Raw genomic sequence first — 21,078 nt, forward strand, 5'->3', positions numbered from 1 at the left:
TTAGCTTCCAGACAGACAGTTCTGCACTTTTTACATCTTAAATGCCTGTTTCCTACTCTGATCTCCCTTTCTGCTGGCAAAAAAAAATGGGGCATTTGAAGAGCCCATTTGTAGATGTTTGTATTAGAAAGATGTAGTATGATGAAACCATAATTTATAAAGTGAAATTTAAATATTTACACTATGCACCATTTTAACTTCTTTAGGTAAAATACATTTAAGATAAATCAAACTCTTCAAGAGGAAGTTCTAGGTTCAGTATATCTAATGCTTTTGAACTGGAGAACAAAAGCGAAAACAGAAAGGAGGTTTTGCTCAAGAAGCACTATCTTTATATTTGAAAGAAATTAAACTAGGTTATAACTTTAGTTGAAGTTCTCTTGTTAACAAAATGGGTTTTAGCTATCTTCTAGCCTTGTTGAACAGATACAAATTTTAATTTACTTTTTCTGTCAAAAAATATTGAGAATAATTTTGATCATATTTTTTATGAGCTTTGGAGAAACAGCAGAAAATTTCTACTGATTTATTTTTTCTTCTGTAGGCATATTTTGGAGTATAAAATTTTTTTTGGAAACACCTTAAGACTAATAAAGAGGAAATTCTCGTGTGGAAAATTAAGACATTAAATTTAAGGCAAAATTCTGGTGAATAATGATGGACTCATCTGTCTGTGCTTACCATTTCAGTGCTACCAACATATTGTTAGCACAATGAAAATTTATTCTCCCTACAGTCTGATTGTTTTGTTGACCATTGCTATCACTATCACATATATTGACCCAGAATACTGACCTGAGAAAGCAATAATGGTGCACAATTTCCTTTTTCTCTATAGATTTGTTCTGAAGAAGGAAAAGGAAATGAGGAAGAAGGAATGTGTTCTCAGGTCTGTGAGTGAGCAAAATACAGCCAAATTGTACCCAGTATCTTAGGAAATTTAGAAAGGCTGCAGTCTTGAGTGAAAACCTAGAGAAAGAACAGAGAGATGTCTTTACCTAATGCAGATATCCTAAAAACAATGCTACCAGTACTTCTAGAGTTAGAAGTAGAATAGGCTGAGCTATTTAATCTCAAAGTAAATAAAGTAGTATTAATACTGCACTGATGTAGGGAACCGTGTTATCACCTTCACACCATGCTGCACTGTATAAACATAGTAAGACCACCCTCTCAAAAGTCTCAGCACTATGCACCACTGCCTACTACAGACATGCCCATGGTCTTGCAAGATTATTAGGCACCTTGTGATGGAAATGAATAATGTATCTGTGCTACATTAGTTCTAGGTAAAACACAACCAACTTCCTCAACGAACCTTTAGCTTGGTTTCTAGTTCCTGCTGTTATCCGGAGTTTTTATGTGGTAAGAGTCACACTTTTACCTGGTGACTAAGAATCTCATTGTCTGCCTTTTCTTCCTTTTTTATTTGAGTTCAAAGACATTTATTTTCATACAGTGTAAGAGAGCTTCTTTCATTTTGTTTTTTACAATTACTATTTCTTGACAGGTTGTGCTCTATCTTTGATATTCTGGTTGGACGTAATGCTATACTTTATTTTATTTACTATGAAAGTATTTAAAAAAAAAGAGAAAAAAGAAAGAATATGGAAATATGCTGAAAATGATCAAATACTGCCTGTAACCTAGAAAAGATGAGCAACTAAAAGCTGAAAGTAGCAGAAAATAGTGTTAAGCTAAAATATTGCTGGGATACATATTTCACTCAGGCTTGCTTGCTGTATGCTGGCCAACCTTGATTAAATGTCAAGAATATTGAGTAACATGGATCCTGGGGAGAATGTTTTAACAGGTAAAACAGCTGTCTGAAAGCTGATTTGCCCTTGATGTGAAATTTATTGCATCTTTATGCTAATGATCTTATTTCTGCATCTTCAGCCATAACACAAGTTTATGCTCTCATATTCCACCAACTAATACCATGTTGTTCTAAATTATAAGTATCCCAAAAAAGGTCTTCTGGAAGTACTGGGGTATGAAAATAATGGTATTGGTAATTTAGATGACAATTGTCTTTTTTGCATTGTGTCCCTCTCCAGTGACAAAAATAATGATGCAGCTTGGAAATACCGTATCTAATGTGTAGATACATCATATTATGTATGTATCCATTTGTGTTTACTGGTAACTTAATAGTAAGTAAAGTAAACTTTAAGAAAAAATTTTGCTTGTAACTTTAAAAAAAAAACTATAAAAAATCTTAACACAATGGAAAGCAATTTTATTCTTGGCATAGAAAGTATTTGGATTTTTTGCTAATGAAATAGTGGGACAAAAATGTGATATATGTATTTACTAGGACTGGAATGTGTTTTGACTGAGTAGAGGAAAAAGTTGTTTTAGTACTTGGAATGTGTAAGGTATTTTATAAGGATTGTTGCTTAGGATTTGCAGTATTTTAAACCTGTGCTTGTTGAATACTTTTCTGATTTAATCCCGCTTTTAGTATAAATGCCAATAAAACTACTCTAAATTAATGGAATATGGTATCATAAGTTTATTGTGGGGGATATGCACCACCTATACTTCATTAATTAATATGCAAAGTAGAAAATTTGAAGATAAAAAGCAAATTAAAGAAGTACTTGTCTGACTTCTTCATCAAGGTGATGTCAGAGGTACTGCTATTCATCTTATTCCTGTATAGCAAAATGGCAAATGCAAGAATGCTTGCCTAATTTTGGAATTAATTTTGATTCTAGCAATAATAATAGCTCATATCTTACTTGTTACTGGATTTTTATGCAGATTTGGTTCCTCCTTTACATTTGAGCTTGGATTTTCAGGGAACAAACCTAAAAAATCAACAGCTTAATAAATACTAGGAATCATAAATTTTATGTACACTTAACAGATTTTTTGATAAATCTGTAGTCAAATGTCTAGCTGAATGAAAAATACCACCAGCCTCTCAACTGAGATATAATTCTTACCAAACGAGCGTATTTTGCTTTTATAATTTTTTCAATTGCCTTGCAACAGCATTTACCAGAGTACATAGCTCCATTAATAAGTTACAAATAATTAACATTTAAGCTATATACCTAGATGTTAGAGAATAACTTATTTCAATTTTGCCACAATTAATTTCTATTTCAATCATTAAAAAATATTTTAGCATTCAGGATAGGATAGGATAGAATAGGATAGCATAGGATAGGATAGAATGGAATATCTCAAGTTTGAAGTGATCCATTAAAATTATTGAGTTCAATATAGTTTAATCATCCTTGGTTTTAATCTCTATGCTTCTTAGCAAATTAGTAGACAAATTCAATATTTTATTAAGCCCTGACCTTTATGGTTTCAGATGCCACTGCTGCATTTCACCATCATATTTTAAAGGCATGTTTAGAAATTTTTCTTTCAGGATGTGTTCTGATGTTGTTAAAATTAACAGTTGCCACAATGGAAAAACAGATTTCAGTGGCTGTAAAATATATAAGATATGAAAATGAAGACTGCGTGTCACTATTTTGATTTCTTTGGAAAATGATCCATAGAATTCAAAATAATTTCTAAATGCACTGAATCACCAACTGTAACTAAACTCTGACTGCCCAAGCACTCTGCGTACACATGTACCTGGAATCATAGAATAGTTTGGGATGGAAGAGACCTTCAAAGGTCATCTAGTCCAACCTCCCTGCAATGATCAGGGACATTTTCAACTAGATCACATGATATTCACTTTCTCTGATGTAACCTGATAAAAAAAGAAAAAAAGAAAAAAAAAAAAACCACCCAAAAACCTTTCTGCAAAGCAGGATAAAGCCATTAAAAAGGCAGAATCTCAGGATCTTTTCCCATGGAAAAAAAAACCAACAACCCACAAACAAAAACCAAACAAACAAATAAACAAAACAACCCCCCAAAACCCTGTTAATATTGTATATGTGTGTGTGTACATGCAGTAGAATGGGTGAGAGGAAAAAACCCACAACAAATCTGCTAATAAAAATAAAAAAGAGGTTATTTATTTTCTTTAGTTAGATTTCTAAGTGCTTTAATCCAAATTCTAAGTGAGCTCTAGATTTCAGCCGTTATATGCTGAAGCACAAATTACAGTTCTATTTTAAGATGATTTCTAAATGACATTGTGACTACCTAGTATAAATTTAACAAATTTCAATTTTACTATAACTGTTCTATTTGAATCTTTACATATTTTGAACTAAGAATTCCAAACCTGCTTCTGTATTTTAAGTGTTAAAATGTCCCTAGAAATTACTGGTAATTTGGGTTATGCTTTTCAATTTGTCTCCTCTGATTGTTCAAACAATACTTTTGGTTTCTTAAATTTGTGACTTTTTCAGCAATAAGAAAATATTCATATTGGAAAACCAACATGTAAGAATGACATGTATAATTGAAGCTGCCTTTATTGTTAATATTTTTCAAATGTAGGATTATATTGACAAACCATGTTATTGATACCTGTCCAACAAGAATCTAGTCTATTTTTTTTATATTTAACTTTTTTCATATATAAAACAAATAAATAAATTTTTGTACAAGCATATTTTCTTCCTTACAGATGCACTTATAAAAAAGAATGGGAAAGCTTAGTGGAATCAATTTTCAGTCAGGCAAACCTAGCTGGTTTGGCAGCTGAATCCACTAACTGGATTAGTTCTCCTCTAAACACATTCAGAAATCCTATGGAAAGAAACAATAATTAGATTTTTTAAAAATCTTTTGCTTGTTTGGCTTCCCAGTTTTCTCAGAAAAAAAAAAAAAACAAGAAAAAAAAAAGAAAAAATTACGTGGATTGGCGGGAAAATCAAAGCAAGACAAAACAAACACTCCCCCCTCCATGTTTTTTTAAGCTTAGAATGGGTTATATGTAAAAATGAAAAAATGCCGCATAATTTAATTGGAAATAAAACTTTGAGGGTACTTTTAAATGTCTGTCAATACCCCAAGCATTTTTAGAATAGAGAGGAATAATCAACTTTTCTATGTCACGAATAATGAAGCTTATGAAATTTTAACATTTTATGTCTTTTTTTGTATTCTGTGTATTCTTACAGAACTTTGAGTATTTTATGCTTTTTCATTACAAGTGAAAAAGAAAAAAGATCAATCAGTACAGATTTTTATTTAATGAAATAAGACACAAACTGTTAATTCATACCACATGAAGGAAAAGCCATAAAGAGTCTTCATGAATGCTGTGTTGTAAGGTTAGAAAGAGAAAAATAAAGAGAAGACAAAATTGAGAGCTACCTCCTGTCAAATATTTTATGACTTAGTGAGATGATGTGGAAGATTCAGTAGTCAGTAAAACTGTGCAGCATATCTTCGTAAGTCAGGAAAGATATAATGGATTCTTTCTTAAATGGGAATAAGATGCTTTCTGTGTCAAATGCAGGAAAAGGTATTTCTCTCTCAATCGTCAAGTTCAAAGACAGCCATTAAGTGCTTGACACATTTCATCATCACTAATGAAAAGTTATTCTTAAACCTGATACTAAGAACATTCTCATCTCAAAGCAACATATATAAATAAATAGAGTATTATCTTCCATTTGCCTCCCTACTGTCTCTCTTCCTTACTTTAAAGCTAATTGCAGTAGTATTGTCCAAAGAATTCACAGAGCGGCAACTGATCAAAAAAGCTAAACAGGTCACGTTTCTTCTTCACACTACATGAGGCATCTCTGATTTTATAAAATTTTATGACATTCTGTTATTTCTGCAAACTTTATAACAGAGATCACTCAGTGTCATGCCTTGTTAAAGAGTCTTGTTAAAGGGTTGCCTAATGTATCATACAATTTGTATTTGTACTAACCCTGAGTCTATAGGCCATGCTAACAGTAGTGCATCACATTTTATCTGCATGATAGCATCATAGAAATGTGATGTCCCCCACTGCTAAGATTTAACTTGTCTAAGCAACAAGCTATGCAAATTATTTATGTCATTCAGATTAATATAGAATCACAGAATACCAGCTTGGAAGAGACCCTAAGGATCATCTGCTCCAACCTTCCTAGGCAAAGCATGACTTACTCTATCTACATCAGTGGATACAAACCATAAAATATTCATTTTGGAATTCTAGAATTCAAGAAAAAATGTTTATATGTGACTTCAGTTTGTTACTTCCGCACAGTGCCAGTATGTTTTGACTACCACTGTCTATCAATAATCTGACGTGCTACATGAAATAAAGACATTTGACACTGAGACTCTGTAAAATAAAATTCTTTTCAAGGTAGCTGAATTTGTAAGGCTATTGCCATTTAAAATATAGATTAATTGAAAACCATTCTTTAATGTGATGAAAATACAATGTTCTATTTTGACGGATTAGATTCACAGAAATGATTGAGTTTGAAAGGGTACCTCTAAAAGTCGCCTTGTCCATCCCCCCTGCTCAAGCAGGACCAGCTAGAGTTTCATGCCTAGTGCCATGTCTAAACAGTTTTTAAATATCTTCAAGGTGGGAGATTCCACATCTTCTCTTCACATTGTTCAGTCACCCTCACAGTAAAAGTGTTTGTTTCCTGATATTCAGATGGAGCCTCCTGTGTTTCAGTTTGTGCCCACTGGCTTTGGTCTTGTCATTGGGCACCAATGAGAAGGGCTTGGCTCCACCTGTTTTGTACCATCCCGTCAAGAATTTATATACATTGATAAGATCTCTGCTGAGCCTTCTCTTCTCTAGGCTCAACAGTCCCAGCTTTTTCAGCCTTTCCTCATATGTGAGCTGCTCCAGTCCCTTCATTTTTGTGGCCCTTCACTGGACTTTCTCCATGTCTCTTTTGTACTGGGAAGCCCAGGACTGGACACAGTACACCAAAAGTGGCTTTACCAGTACCGAGTAGAGAGAAAGGCTCACCTTCCTTACCTGCTGGCAACAGAACTAATGCAACTTGGGATACTATTAGCCCTTTTTGCTGCAAGGGCACATTTCTTGCTCCTGTTCAGTTCAGTGTCCAGCAGGACCCCAGAGCCTTGTCAGAGAGCAGCTTCCTGCGATGCTGCTTTCCAGCTCGGTACTCACCATTATAATGTGAGGTTGTTCCCCCTCAGCAGCAAGACTTTGCGCTTCCCCTTCTTGAACTTCGAGACCCCCATCAGACCACTTCTCCAACTTGTCAAGTTCCCTCTTGATGGCAGCACATCTCTGGAGTCACCAGTTCTGCTTTCAGAGTCTTTGGCTATGCATATGTTGTTAAATAAAAGACCGGGTCCAATCTTTGGCACATTGATTTAGCTCTTCCTAAAACTGATTTTGCCTTATTTTTTTGTCCTAGGTGTTCTGAGTCTAATGGGATTCCCCTATGTCCTAGCTGTTTATGCTATTTCATTGGCTCTGTATGTCCAAATAAAAAAGGGTTATGTTGTTCCCCATAACAGTGGCAGAATAAAACTGGAAATATGCCCCTGGGAAGCACATGAAAGAACATGGGACTATTGAGACTGCAGAGATTGATACCAGGGAATAAAGGGTTAACATTGTGCCTGCTTGCTTAAGCAGTCATTGTGCTCTGTGAAGCAGAACTGTAGGAATCAAGGTTGCTAGAATGGTGAAGCAGAATTGTAGGAGTTACAGCTGCTAGGCAGAATTGTAGTAGATAAGATCCATAACTTAACATTTAAGACATTCTTGTTCAAATAGTATCTTTAGAAAGAAAAGGAACAAAAGATAGAGTAACAAAATTTGCAAACTTGACAAGTTTCTGCTTTAAGATACATAAAACTGGCTTGTACAGAACCTGAGGTTTGGATAGGAGCCGAAACCCTATTGAGTCTGCGTGAAAACAAGAGGTTAATTGCAGTGATGAAAAGGAACTAGAGGCCTTCATCCTCACGACCCCCTAAAGACCAACACCAGGAGGCACTGCGCAGGCGCATCAATGGGATGAATGCCAGAAAACTGATCATAATATTAGACGGGAACAGGTTTTTCATATGTATTAGGCGTGAAGCAATCTCATGTTTATGTAATAATTATAGATAATATAAACAAATTAAATGACAGAGGAAAGGTGCACATGCTTTTGGAGGAGCAATCCCCCATGCACCTCAGAATAAAAGCATACCTGCTTTACAACTTTAACAAGTTGTGGAGTCTATCCATGTATCAAGATTATCTTCTGAAGCAGCATTTTATCACTACAGTGGTTGCAGGGTACCAGTCATGGTGTAGCACCCACTGTGGAACGTGTGCGTGTGCTTGTACGTGTCTCACAACTCAAAGGAGCTGAGGAAGGTTGAGTGCCTGTCGGTGGTGAGCGGAGTATTGGTCAGGGGCAGAGCAAGGATCTGCTCCAGCAAGGTGGGAGTGGTTTTCTCGTGGTGTCTGCTCTGCCCTGAGGCTGCAAAGATCAACTGCCCTGGCAACAACAGGCGTGGAGACAGCGGCACAGACACTGCTGCTATCAGCACCCCGCTGCGCCTCAAAGCACAGAGTCATTGGGCCTGGGACTCACCACAGACCCTGCCCCACCTGGAACATTCCAGAGCAGCTCACTGCACGTGTGCAGGCACGGGAATGAGTCTGCGCTTGCGGAAAGGCTTTGAGAGACTCTGACCCAATAGACAGGTCCTGGAGCCCAATGGACTGAAATGACTATAGTTTAAAGGATTTTAACTGAAAGGATTTTAAGTTGCTGACTGAGAAGATGTTGCTGGATCCACAGGGTGGTGAGCCTTATGTTTTTTTCCATTTTTCTTTTCTCCATGTACTTGGGGTCTTCTATAAAAGTAAGTGGGGGGCATTCCACCCTGCCCCCCCACCCAGTAGTTGGGAGACTTTTAAGAAGTAAACTATTGCCTGACAAGGTCCAGATAGTATCTTAAGAAATGTAAGATGGAGCGGTCACAAACAGACTTATGCGGTGAGCTGACATCTAAATAGTGGGGACTTAAGAGGTCAGGTTCGACCACTTTGTTCAACAACATAGATGTATCTCTGGTGGGACCCGGGTAATATTATCCCAGGATTAGGGCTAGGCAAGGGAAGTGAATATACAACACTTAACATTTTCTATCCAAATTGCTTGTGGGCCAGAATTACTGGGCCAAAGTTTAATTTGTGTACATATCAACTACTCCTTGTAGGCAAATGGGGACATCATTGCTGTCATCATCTAGATTGAGCATTACCTTTGGTTATGGAGATGCTGAATTCACACGTGTTGGCTGTTGTTCAGCCAGTTATTCTTACCTTGCTTGTCAAAGGATTTAATGATGTTTACTCTTTCCTGAAGTGATTTGAAAAAAGCAGTAAATAAGTGTTTATGAGTATGCTGTCAGGCTGAGTATTTTTATCTCAAGGTTTCATAAAATCGTGTAAGCCAAAATGATGATTAAACACCTGGATTTTAATAAGTTCTTGAAGTTGCTATTGATGACTAACTTAATATACTTGAACAGATATGTGCATGTATCAGCAATGATGGACAGAAATTTGAGATAAATTAGCGCATTAGTGCAGAAGAACTCCAGACTATTAATTATCTAATTCAGTGCAGTGCCACAGATTTTTTTTGTGTGTGTTTGTTTGTTTGGTTTGGTTTGGTTTGGTTTGGTTTGGTTTGGTTGTTGTTGTGTTGGGTTTGGCTTCTGCTTTCTTTTGTGGGGTGTTGTATCTTCAGGGACTGTTACTTCTCTGTAGAGTTAAAACATTAATGTTGTATTCGATTTGTTTTAATGGTGCTTCATTATTATCAAACATCCACCAAATGCATTTGGGACTGCTTGGAATTTGGCTCAGTGAATTTCTGGATATAAAATATGAGATTAGACTTAACAGACTGAGAGTCAGCTCATCTAATAATCACCTAAATCCCCAGAGCTAGTGTTTCCTTACGGCTAAATGCTTTTAAAGGCCTAAAATGAAAGAAATGATCACTGGTCACAGGGTTATATGAAAAACTTGTCAGAATTATTTTTTAATGGAAAAATGTAGTATGGAAAAAATGTTATAAATCCTAATTATTCTTTTCATATATTGCTAGTTCTCCATGTAGAACTGAGCTCAGAACAAAGAACCAGGTAATCAAAGAATCCATATGTATTGCAGGAAGGGATCAGAGTTTTTGACATGGCAAAAAAGTTTACTCTGCTACACTTTGGGGAGAAAATTAAAAGAAGTCCCTAATGTGGATCTGTATCTCTTAAACCTAGCTGGAAAAATATACCATTGTAGCCAGAGGCCATTTCACCTAAATTTAGGCACCTGCCAGAGGCATCTAAATGAGAAGAAAATTTTCCTGTGTCTATATTCCCCATGTAGAATCTTGGATGATTCCAGAATTAATCTCACACATGAAATGGGTTTAATTTTGTATGACATTTTTCCAGCCACTGGTAGATACTTGGAAAAAAGTTTGTTGAAACTCTTACTATCACAAAGCATCACAACTTATCACAAAATTTTCTGTCACAAAATTTATTTAAATATGTATTTAAATAAAAATAAAACAATAATAAAAAGTAGCTGTGGTTGCAGTTTCAGCTGCCTAGGGAGCTACCTTGAGACCAGAAAAAGTGGAATACTATATTATTTTCTGCTGGTAGGTTTCTTTTACTATGATAAATGTACTTTATATCCCTCTTGAATTCTGACTTCTTGTACAGGTCATTGTTTCTTATTCCCTAATAGTTCTGCTAGGGATGTGCAAACTTAATATATTTCTACCATTTACTGAGTTGACTGAATCACAAGGAACATGCACACGTTTTATGAACTCTCAGGTGAGTTACAATGTACAGAAATGAAAACAGTATATGTGATATCCATACTATCAGCTGACAGCAAAAAGACGGGGGAAAAACTTTAGAAAAGCTGCCTTTGTTTTTTATGGTGATTCTCCTAGGAATAAAATAACTGTAATTTGTTTGGTTTTGTTGTGTGATTTTTCTGTTTTGTTTGCTTGTTTTTTTGGGGGCGTTTTGTTTTTTTTAGTTGTTTTGTTTTTTTACACCTTGTAAAATTGTAGTCCTGACTGATATTAAAGGTAGTGTCTCTCAGAGGTTTAGATTCTGAGTACTACAATCAAACAGAAAATATATAGTACCATGCATATTACACTTCTACTTACATACTGTAACATAAGACTGAAGTATATAATTGGACAACACATGTAGACAATGTCAAGCCATAACTAGTTTCCAAATATTAGCTTATTTGAAAAACATTTATAACTGCTTCAAAATACAGCAGTTTTCCCTGAATTGCCTCCTAAACCCTTCTACCAAAGCAGAGATTCAGAGGAACATCTTGTTTGACTAAGTTGACTGAAAATTAGTCCAACAAGAGCATGAAACTGTTATTACCATTTAAGGTTAGATTTGTTTGGCTTTTTAATTTTTTTATTATATCCACTGATTATAACCCTTCAAAAGTACCACAACCCCAGTTTTTGTTAATTTGATGTATGAACTTAACTATTGTGGTAAGTTTCATTATTAAGTTTAAAGCTACTTATTTATACCCTATTAAATACAGAAAACTGAATCCAGTTGATTCTTCCAAGAGATCGCTCAGTCAGCTCTGGCCTCTGAGACTTGGTTTTAATTCAGACCACAAAATAAGCAAGAACCTGAGCATGACTGCAGGCCGCAGCTACTCTACATGGTTTCTGTGGAGGCCCTGGAGCTACAACAAGGCACTAGCATGCAATTAAGTGGGTAATTTGCCACCAGGCACTCATGAACACTGAATGCTTGAGGCTTCTCTGTAGAAAAGGTGTGAGTGGATTATGGGAAATGCTATGTTTATGGCTGCTTCTTGGGTCTGTTTCTTTAAGTGCCAAGAAAACTGCATATGGAAAAGCTAAGGGTCCATAAGGACTGGAGTGTTCAGTAAAACTTACAACCTCCATAGAATTTTTGGTATGGTTAGAAATAAGAGCTTGTCTGGTCCTAGATTTATGTCCAGGATGGTATGGTACCAGAGACAGAGTGTGAGCATCAAGAGCTTCACTGGATGCATCTATATTATTAAGTAAAAAGAGGTTCATTTCTCCAGCATTAAGGACTACTGGCACATCACAGCTCTCTTTTTCAACAGAATTTAGTGGCTTTTCCATCCTGCCTGCTGGGAACTATCAGTGGCCTAAACATAACAGTGCTAGTTCACACAAGCTAAAACAGTGCCAGAGGCATGAGCTCACTGTTAAAAGAGTGAAGAAAATGCCCAGGGTTTAAATGTGTACCCTCATTCTATTAATTTTACTGGTAGGAACATAGTCTTTAGGTTCAAAAACAAAAGTTTGTGAGTTTTGGTAAATCAGAGTTGACATGAATGAATAGTTCTGATTTATAAAGACAACAGCAAAAAATTGTATTATACCTGAGCACAGGTTATGGGAAATAAATCACAAAAGAATGGAAGAAAGGATATGTTTTACCAAGTCTAAATACTTTGTTTGGTTTGGTGGTTTGTGGTGGTGGTTTTTTTTCTTCTGGGTAACAGGATCTGAGAAAACAGGGGTTTGTTTTGTTTGGTTGGGTTTTTTTTTTTTGTTGTTTTCTTCTTTTTTCCTGTCTTTTTTGTATTTTTTTTCTTTTGTTTTTAATCTTTTTTTGCCTGTTTCTCTTTTTTATTTGCTTCTGTGAAGCAGTGACTTACTCCCCTAAATCAGGGCTGCTGTGCTATTAAATTAATCATTCCAAATGAAACAGTTCTTCTACAATGGAAATGACTCACATTTTCTTTGCAGTGTCTTGTTACTATTAAAGTATATGAAGAAAGTTCAGATTAAGCGTAAACATGAGATAGAGATTTGTGGGGCCATCAATTCCTTTTTCAAAAGTTTTGATTATACAGAATAACAGGAAAGGATACATCTGCACATGAACATGGCTGTGATAAGATGAAAACTGACAACATGCTGCTCTTTTTATTATCTGTGAAAATGCAAAAATTACATAGTTTTGTATTTTCTGTTTCTTCTCCGACTTGCTCTTTTCACAAGAAGGGCATTCTAATAATTTAGAGAAAGAAAATAATTAAAAAAAAAAATGGTTCCACTAAAATTCAAATTTCGATGAGAAGATGATGGATGCCAGATTTGTCCATACCCACCTTATTTCAGATTTTCTGAGGATTTTTAGGGCTTTCTGTAAAATTTGGCCAAACATTTAATACATTTTTCCTGACATGTTTTTCACATGACTGTCAGACTATTTTCAGATATTTGGGTTTGTGGTTTGACAGACAGACAGACAGACAGAAAAGGATAGATTTCAGTATGAGTCTAGAGAAAAAAGTCATTGCTTGCTTTGTGTTAATCATACAGTTGTTTGGCAGAAAGATGCAGCTTGCCCATGCCTTGGAGAAACAATTTTAAATTTGGCAGCATGCTTGCCCTGCTATCTGGAATACCGCCTTTTGCCATCTCTAAGGAAGCTCTGTGGAACTCAGCAAAACTGCAAAACTTGGAAAACCACAGGTTACACATATTCTGGAGAGGCTCAGTCTGTATTACTAAACTAATATGCATTATAATAAGAGAAATCAAGTTTGGGCTTTTCCATGGAATAGAAGGAAGTTACTTAAAATTATGAAAGCTGTAGATGGAAGCAACAAACAGCTGTTGGCAAGCCTCTCGCATTGTTGGCTTAAGTCAGTGAGCAATTCAGCCTGTGCATGCTATGGCTGTTAGCTGGGTCCAGTTGTCACTGCCTGTAAAGTCTGAGCTTGGTGCCTGTAGTGTAAATCTGACTGATTTTTTTTTTTTTATTTCCTTAATCCAATGTATGGATGATTCCTGTTGCTTTTATTCAGGATGTAAGGGGGAAGGTTGACAGTTGGCTCTGTTTCAAATCTCATCCTGGTCAGCTTCCATAATGAAGCTTCTTTTGTGTCTATGTTTACTCAGGTTCCGTGGAAATTTTGCAGCCTCATATGACTAATGTATCTCAAGCTTCGTAACGAAGTTTTCCGTTCTATTGTTAGAGGAGAAGACATGATAACTTTATTCCTAAAGTTTCACTTAAAAGAAGGGAAATTATACTCCTCCATTCAGCATTTAAGGTATCTCAAGCTAGAACTAATCCATAGATTTCAAGGTCATGGATCATTGCTTCAGAATCTACATGTTTGGCAAAATCGCGATTCATGAAAGAAAAAAATTAATAAGAAAATCTTATTTTTTTTTTAAAGGGTAAAGTATGTCTATACGTATGCCAGACCACACATTGCTTCTCATAAACTGTAACTTTTCTGCTTTTTCAATATAGAATATAGAATCATAGAATCATAGAATAGTTAGGGTTGGAAAGGACCTCAAGATCATCTAGTTCCAACCCCCCTGCCATGGGGAGGGACACCTCACACTAAACCATCCCACACAAGGCTTCATCCAACCTGGCCTTGAACACTGCCAGGGATGGAGCACTCACAACCTCCCTGGGCAACCCATTCCAGTGTCTCACCACCCTAACAGGAAAGAATTTCCTCCTTATATCCAATCTAAACTTCCCCTGTTTAAGTTTTAACCCGTTACCCCTTGTCCTGTCACTACAGTCCCTGACGAGGAGTCCCTCCCCAGCATCCCTATAGGCCCCCTTCAGATACTGGAAGGCTGCTATTAGGTCCCCACGCAGCCTTCTCTTCTCCAGGCTGAACAGCCTGTCTTCATATGGGAGGAGCTCCAGTCCCCTGATCATCCTCGTGGCCTTCCTCTGGACTTGTTCCAGCAGTTCCATGTCCTTTTTATGTTGAGGACACCAGAACTGCACACAATACTCCAGGTGAGGTCTCATGAGAGCAGAGGGGCAGGATCACCTCCTTCGACCTGCTGGTCACGCTCCTTTTGATGCAGCCCAGGATATGACAGGAAGAGTTTATGATTCAGGGAGAAACAGTAATCCAGTCATCATTTATCATGGAAGATCATAATACTTTGCACTTTGTCAACTTTTGCATACGGATTACTAACGTATGTGTGCACTTGAACTGTGCGATGTGTGTTAGTTGATGTGTTCTTGTATGATGGAGCATTTTTAAAAGGAACAAAAAGCAACACCTGTTACATTGTATACCTTATTGTATATATTTGTATATGTACCTTGTGGGGTTTTAATATACAAATTTTGGTAGATAATCATAACAGGTATGCGTTGAATAAGTAATCAATATGGAAACTCTCACAAAATCAGCATTCCATCTACAGTTTTGATCTGTGGCTGAAAAAAATGTAAAAACAGGTCCCAGTGTTTGGTATGTTGATAAGTGACTTTGGAATGAATTAGCCAGCTGATTGTCCTTTCATTATGTGTGATTACAGTATACTGGCAATAAGAGTTTTGCTTCAACATGAAATATACATTTGAACCTCAGTCCTGTCAACAAAGAAGAGATGAGGACAGTCTAAACCTATAAAAGCTAGGCTAATCTAGTAGTTGGTAGAAATGGGATAGTCCAGAATATTTCTACAAGATGTTGTTCAGACTTGGGCTTGCGTACCTCAAAAACATTATTTTTGAGGTTCTAAAATAATATAATTTAAATAGCTGTAGGAAATGTATGTGAAGTGTGTGAATTCCTGAATCTCTGGCCACTGAAATGGGAGAAAAAATTACATGAAAACAGATTTTCAGATATTTTCTGCTTTGCCAATAGCACTTTTAAGCCAAAATCCCTGAAGAACAACTTATATCATAATATTTTGGCACTTCCAATTTGAGCTTCCTGAAAATGGAAGAAAAATTGTATTTATCTAAGTGTTTAAGCAGATTTAAACAGAATGTGACACTAAATGCAGCCAAGTTTAGAGAAGTCTCATTTCTGACTCAAACGTTCACTGACACACAAAAAAATGACGCTTTGGAGAATTATACTGTGCCATTCAGAAGCACTTTGAGACACAAATTACACCAATATTTCACAAAATCCTCCTGACTTTCTTTAGTCTCATTCTGAAAATATAACCCTTACAGCAATCATATGAACTCTACAGGGTGAAAGTGGGTTGAGCAGGAATGTTCTACTTATTTACTTATAATTAAATGCAACTTTTCATTAACCATTTATTGCTTTAAGGAGCATGTTTTAATGTAAATTCGCACTTCCTTGAGATATCCTTACAGCAAAATCTCAATTTTTCCTGTAATGTTTAAGAAAGGGATAAATAATAGTAAATAAAATTTTCATTCTTTAAAATTTTTTTCAAAGAATAAAAAAAAACCCCAACCTGTTTTCAGTAACTCTTGTTAAAAGACAGAAATTTTGCAATGAAATGTGAGAAGTGCCTGAACTTTAGATGTTGACGATAAGGAAACATGTTTTTTTTACATGGTCAGATCTGATAAAGGAGTTTAAATACAGTGTCTGACTTCACTTGGCTGATCTGTACTAAGCTTTGGGAACGTTTTAGCAGTCGTAAATCAAATCTTGTTGAAAAATGCCAGTAAATAGTAAGCTATGCTGGGTGGTGACATCTCTCAACAGTGGAGGTGTGTCAAGGCTATCTGTCCAGGCCTGAACTGTTTGAATAACAGCTCTGTGCTAACCCATTTAATTTAGAAGAGATGCAGTCTAGAGCAATGCTAATCTACAGGTGATTTCAACGGGAAGGTATGAGGTAGAAAATGGGAGGGAGATAGCAAATCTAGTAGCTTCACTGAGCTTTGCATTTGTTTCTAGAATGAACATCCATTTCTATATCAAAAAATAAGCTATATCAGAATTGCATTTGTCTTCATTGCAAGTTATATTTCTACAACAACGCCATTAAAAAGTCATGCCCATAATCAAAATAATATGCTGATATAAAGGGCATCAATTCATGAGGCCTTAGTTATACCAATACTAGGCAGATTTCTCAAGAAAATGGTACAAGACATTGCTGAAAGAGCAATTCAGATGATACTCTTTTCATCATACTCTCACACCATGGTAAAGAATATGGTGTTTGAAAACGATGCAGGAATTAGATGATGAAGGGATTGTATGCAGCAGATCAAAGCTCATCTGAATATTCCACATAACTAATGAATAATAACATAATTACAAGTATTTTGGTATTTCCTCAAAAACACTTGTAATATTTTATTCAGAACAAATTTCATGTTGCCATAGGATTTCTCTGTAGAGGCTTTGTGGCTATTCAAACAAAAATGTTAGATACTCCCAGAGTTGATGTGATTTTGCCAACTTATATTTTTACAGCATTCTATCAATAGTACTCAGACTGCTAAATCCACTCACTGTAGCAGTTCTTAAAGGTATTTTTCAAATTTCTTTTTTTTTTTTTTTTTTTTCCTTAGGTTGCTCCATTATGCAGCTGATACAAATGTGAATTTAGCAAACATGAAATTTGCTAACTGTGCTACTCTGGAAACTGACAGATTTTCAGCATAGCTGGGTGGATTGCATTTGAGCTAATTTTACAATGTTCATGGTCTATCAGTCTGTTGAAGGAATGCAGCAAAAACTTTTTCATGCCTCTTTGCAAATAACACAATACTTAATATATCTCTTCCATAAACCCCTATATTCTGTTCCTGCCCCCCCCCCTTTTTTTTTTCCCCCCAGAAACATGAGTGCTACCGTTCTTTCTGGTGCAGCAGAGATTCTGGTGCTTGTGACTGCTGTCGCTGATGGACAGTGCTTAGAGCTGTTTGGAGATTTGCTAAAACCTTGGTCCCACTTCAGCTTATTCCAGGAAGTAATTTAGCCTGTATTATCTGTTCAAAACTTGCTGCACCTCTGCAACACATGTGCACACATAAAGGCAGCAGGGATAATCAGCAGCCTGGCATGGTTCAGGCCCTTTACATGTGAATACTTAAGGAAGCACAAATGTGGTCCAGAGTGCTGGATTTGCCTAATGACTACACTTCTGTGTACCAGTCATCTTGCTGTAAACTGAGTAAACTTCAGTATAAGCCACTTTGCAAACTGGTAAAGCTGGCATCAGGCTTCTTTGGTACAGCATTCTTCAACAGGTATTCAACATAGCTGCAGCTTGCAATTTCTTTTGGAGAGCCACTTGTGGGTGATGTGATGGGTTTGGACAGAGATGTCCAGGGACATGCACAGACACTCTAGCCCGTGGAAGACCCACAGTGCAGTCCTAGGTGGGTAGTGCTGTTGCTTTTTAGGCAGTGCAAAGAGCCTGTCCCTGTATCACCACCTCTCCCCTTGAAAATCAGAGCCAAAAGAAGGAGCAAATGCCATAGCAGAAAGTGTCTAAAACTGCCACATCCTGTAACTGAAATAATACCTGGTTAGATTAGTATGTAAACATATATTGTAGGACTATTCTTCCTTGTCTTACGTGCTCAAATGCTCTTTCTTTTGATCTTTGGTCAGTGTGAGTATGCAAGAGACAGGATGATATGCTAAAGAGGGGAAGGAGCATAACCTAGAGGTAACTTGGCAAGAGTGGAGACAGATGGCTGATCTGAAAGCATCAGAGGTTTGGTCCCAGGGTACCTCCCAAAATAGAGTTGGTTGTAAATTAGAATTGCCCTTTATAAACAAGGTGTATGGCCATCTGATTACAGGTGCAGATGGTCTGTTACTGTGGGGATTTAGAGGTGTGAAGGGATACATGACAGCTAAGTGCCCCAGGCTCATGTCTCAGTGGCCTAAAGTTACATAGGTTGGATTCAGTTTGTAATTCTTTTTGAAGAAGTATTTTTTTTATGAGGCTACTAACAAGGGTGTCAGTACCATTGTTCTGTGAGTGTGCAAGTTATGAACACTGCTTTAGTGCATAGTAGACTAAGACCAACAATGTGAACCACAGTGTCATCTCATATATTCTGAAAGATTACATTCACCGTATAACTAGAATATTTAAGTACTTCCAGTGTGTATATATGTATGAATCTAGGTATATATAAAATTCTGCTTACATACATATACATACACACATATACAGAAATTCATGAACACTTAGGTACACATACACAGAGAAGTTTGTAAATGTATATAGGCTCCTATACATAATCAGCATATACATACGTATGTACACTGGCAAATGAGGACTTAGTCCTTCAGGTAGAACTGCAGTGTGCTGCTTTTAGAACACTACAGAGTTAACTGACCCATGAACAGCTTCCCATAAAAACAAAATGGGTAATGATTTTGATTTATTAAAACAATGCTTATTAATGTATGTGTTTGGTTATTACACTAAAAAAATAGACTTTGTTCCATCAATACATGGTATGTTTATGTATACTGTATATTTATGAAGTAGTACGATTGTCCTTGTGTTAAAGTCTTGTCTTTTTAATGTATATAGTCACAGTTTTAGCACATTATCAGAAACTTTACAGCTCCTTCTGAGCTGTGGACATCTGGGTTCACAGGGGCTGCAGCACCTGGCTTAACAGGTGGGGAAAATAGTGACAAACTGATCCACTAGCATATTTAAGATGTCTAAACTAGTCTTGAAATAGCTCTCTCTTAGTTTGAGGCGCATGCAAAATATGTAGTGTATTTCAAAACAGTTCTTATTCTACCCTAATACCAAATACAGGGTGAATGAGTTTAAATACAACCACCCATAACACTGTGTGACACTGTTGTTCTTACGGGAATGTTTGTACCTGCACATTATTTATACAGATGTTGTTGGATTGTAAGATATCAACTATTTAAAAGCTCCTATCCTGGACAAGTCAATACAAGTATATTGCAATGCAGTATGTAATTAATTGTGGCAGTTGTTATGATGTTATGAACTCAGATGAATTATTTCATCCTGTTACTTCATTCCCCTCTAGTCTCTTGCTTCTCACCCCTATTAAAATAAATTAAAATAAAAATTGAAGGTCAAGGATCGTCTCCTATAATTTTCTGTATTTCGGCATAGTAAAGATAATACTTTACTACCACAGAGACTGTATTTATTAAAAAGGTTGAAATGAAATATACTCTTATTTCTGGAAAATATTTCTTTGCAAGACAGACTCTCTTTTCATCTCATGCTAAACCTTTACAGCCTTTCAGCCTTTGATGCTGAGATTTGAGGAGAAGGGACTTTAAAAGCCTTAGAAATATTTATTTGTTCCTTTTTTTTTTTTTTTTAGCAGTTCATGTATTTTTTTTTTTTTTCATAGAATCATAGAATAGTTAGAGTTAGAAAGGACCTTAAGATCATCTAGTTCCAACCCCCCTGCCATGGACAGGGACACCTCTCACTAAACCATCCCACACAAGGCTTCCTCCAACCTGGCCTTGAACACCGCCAGGGATGGAGCACTCACAACCTCCCTGGGCAACCCATTCCAGTGCCTCACCACCCTAACAGGAAAGAATTTTCTCCTTATATCCAATTTAAACTTCCCCTATTTAAGTTTTAACCCGTTACCCCTTGTCCTGTCACTACAGTCCCTGACAAAGAGTCCCTCCCCAGCATCCCTATAGGCTCCCTTCAGGTACTGGAAGGCTGCTATGAGGTCCCCACGCAGCCTTCTCTTCTCCAGGCTGAAAAGCCCCAACTTCCTCAGCCTGTCTTCATACAGGAGGTGTTCCAGTCCCCTGATCATCCTCGTGGCCCTTCTCTGGACTTGTTCCAGCAGTTCCATGTCCTTTTTCTGTTGAGGACACCAGAACTGCACACAATACTCCAGGTGAGGTCTCATGAGAGCAGAGTAGAGGGGCAGGATCACCTCCTTCAACCTGCTGGTCACACTCCTTTTGATGCAGCCCAGGATACGGTTGGCTTTCTGGGCTGCGAGCGCACACTGCCGGCTCATGTTCATTTTCTCATCGACCAGCACCCCCAAGTCCTTCTCTGCAGGACCGCCCTGAATCTCTTCTTTGCCCAGTCTGTAGCTGTGCCTGGGATTGCTCCGACCCAGCTGTAGGACCTTGCACTTGTCGTGGTTGAACTTCATAAGGTTCGCATCAGCCCGCCTTTCAAGTGTGTCAAGGTCCCTCTGGATGGCATCCCTTCCCTCCAGTATATCAACCGGACCACACAGCTTGGTGTCATCGGCAAACTTGCTGAGAGCACACTCAATCCCACTGTCCATGTCAGCGACGAAGATGTTGAACAAGACCGGTCCCAACACCGATCCCTAAGGGACACCACTCGTTACCGGTCTCCAGCCGGACATCGAGCCATT

Source organism: Lathamus discolor, chromosome 4 (genome assembly GCF_037157495.1).
Source record: "Lathamus discolor isolate bLatDis1 chromosome 4, bLatDis1.hap1, whole genome shotgun sequence".
Taxonomy (NCBI): Eukaryota; Metazoa; Chordata; class Aves; order Psittaciformes; family Psittacidae; genus Lathamus; species Lathamus discolor.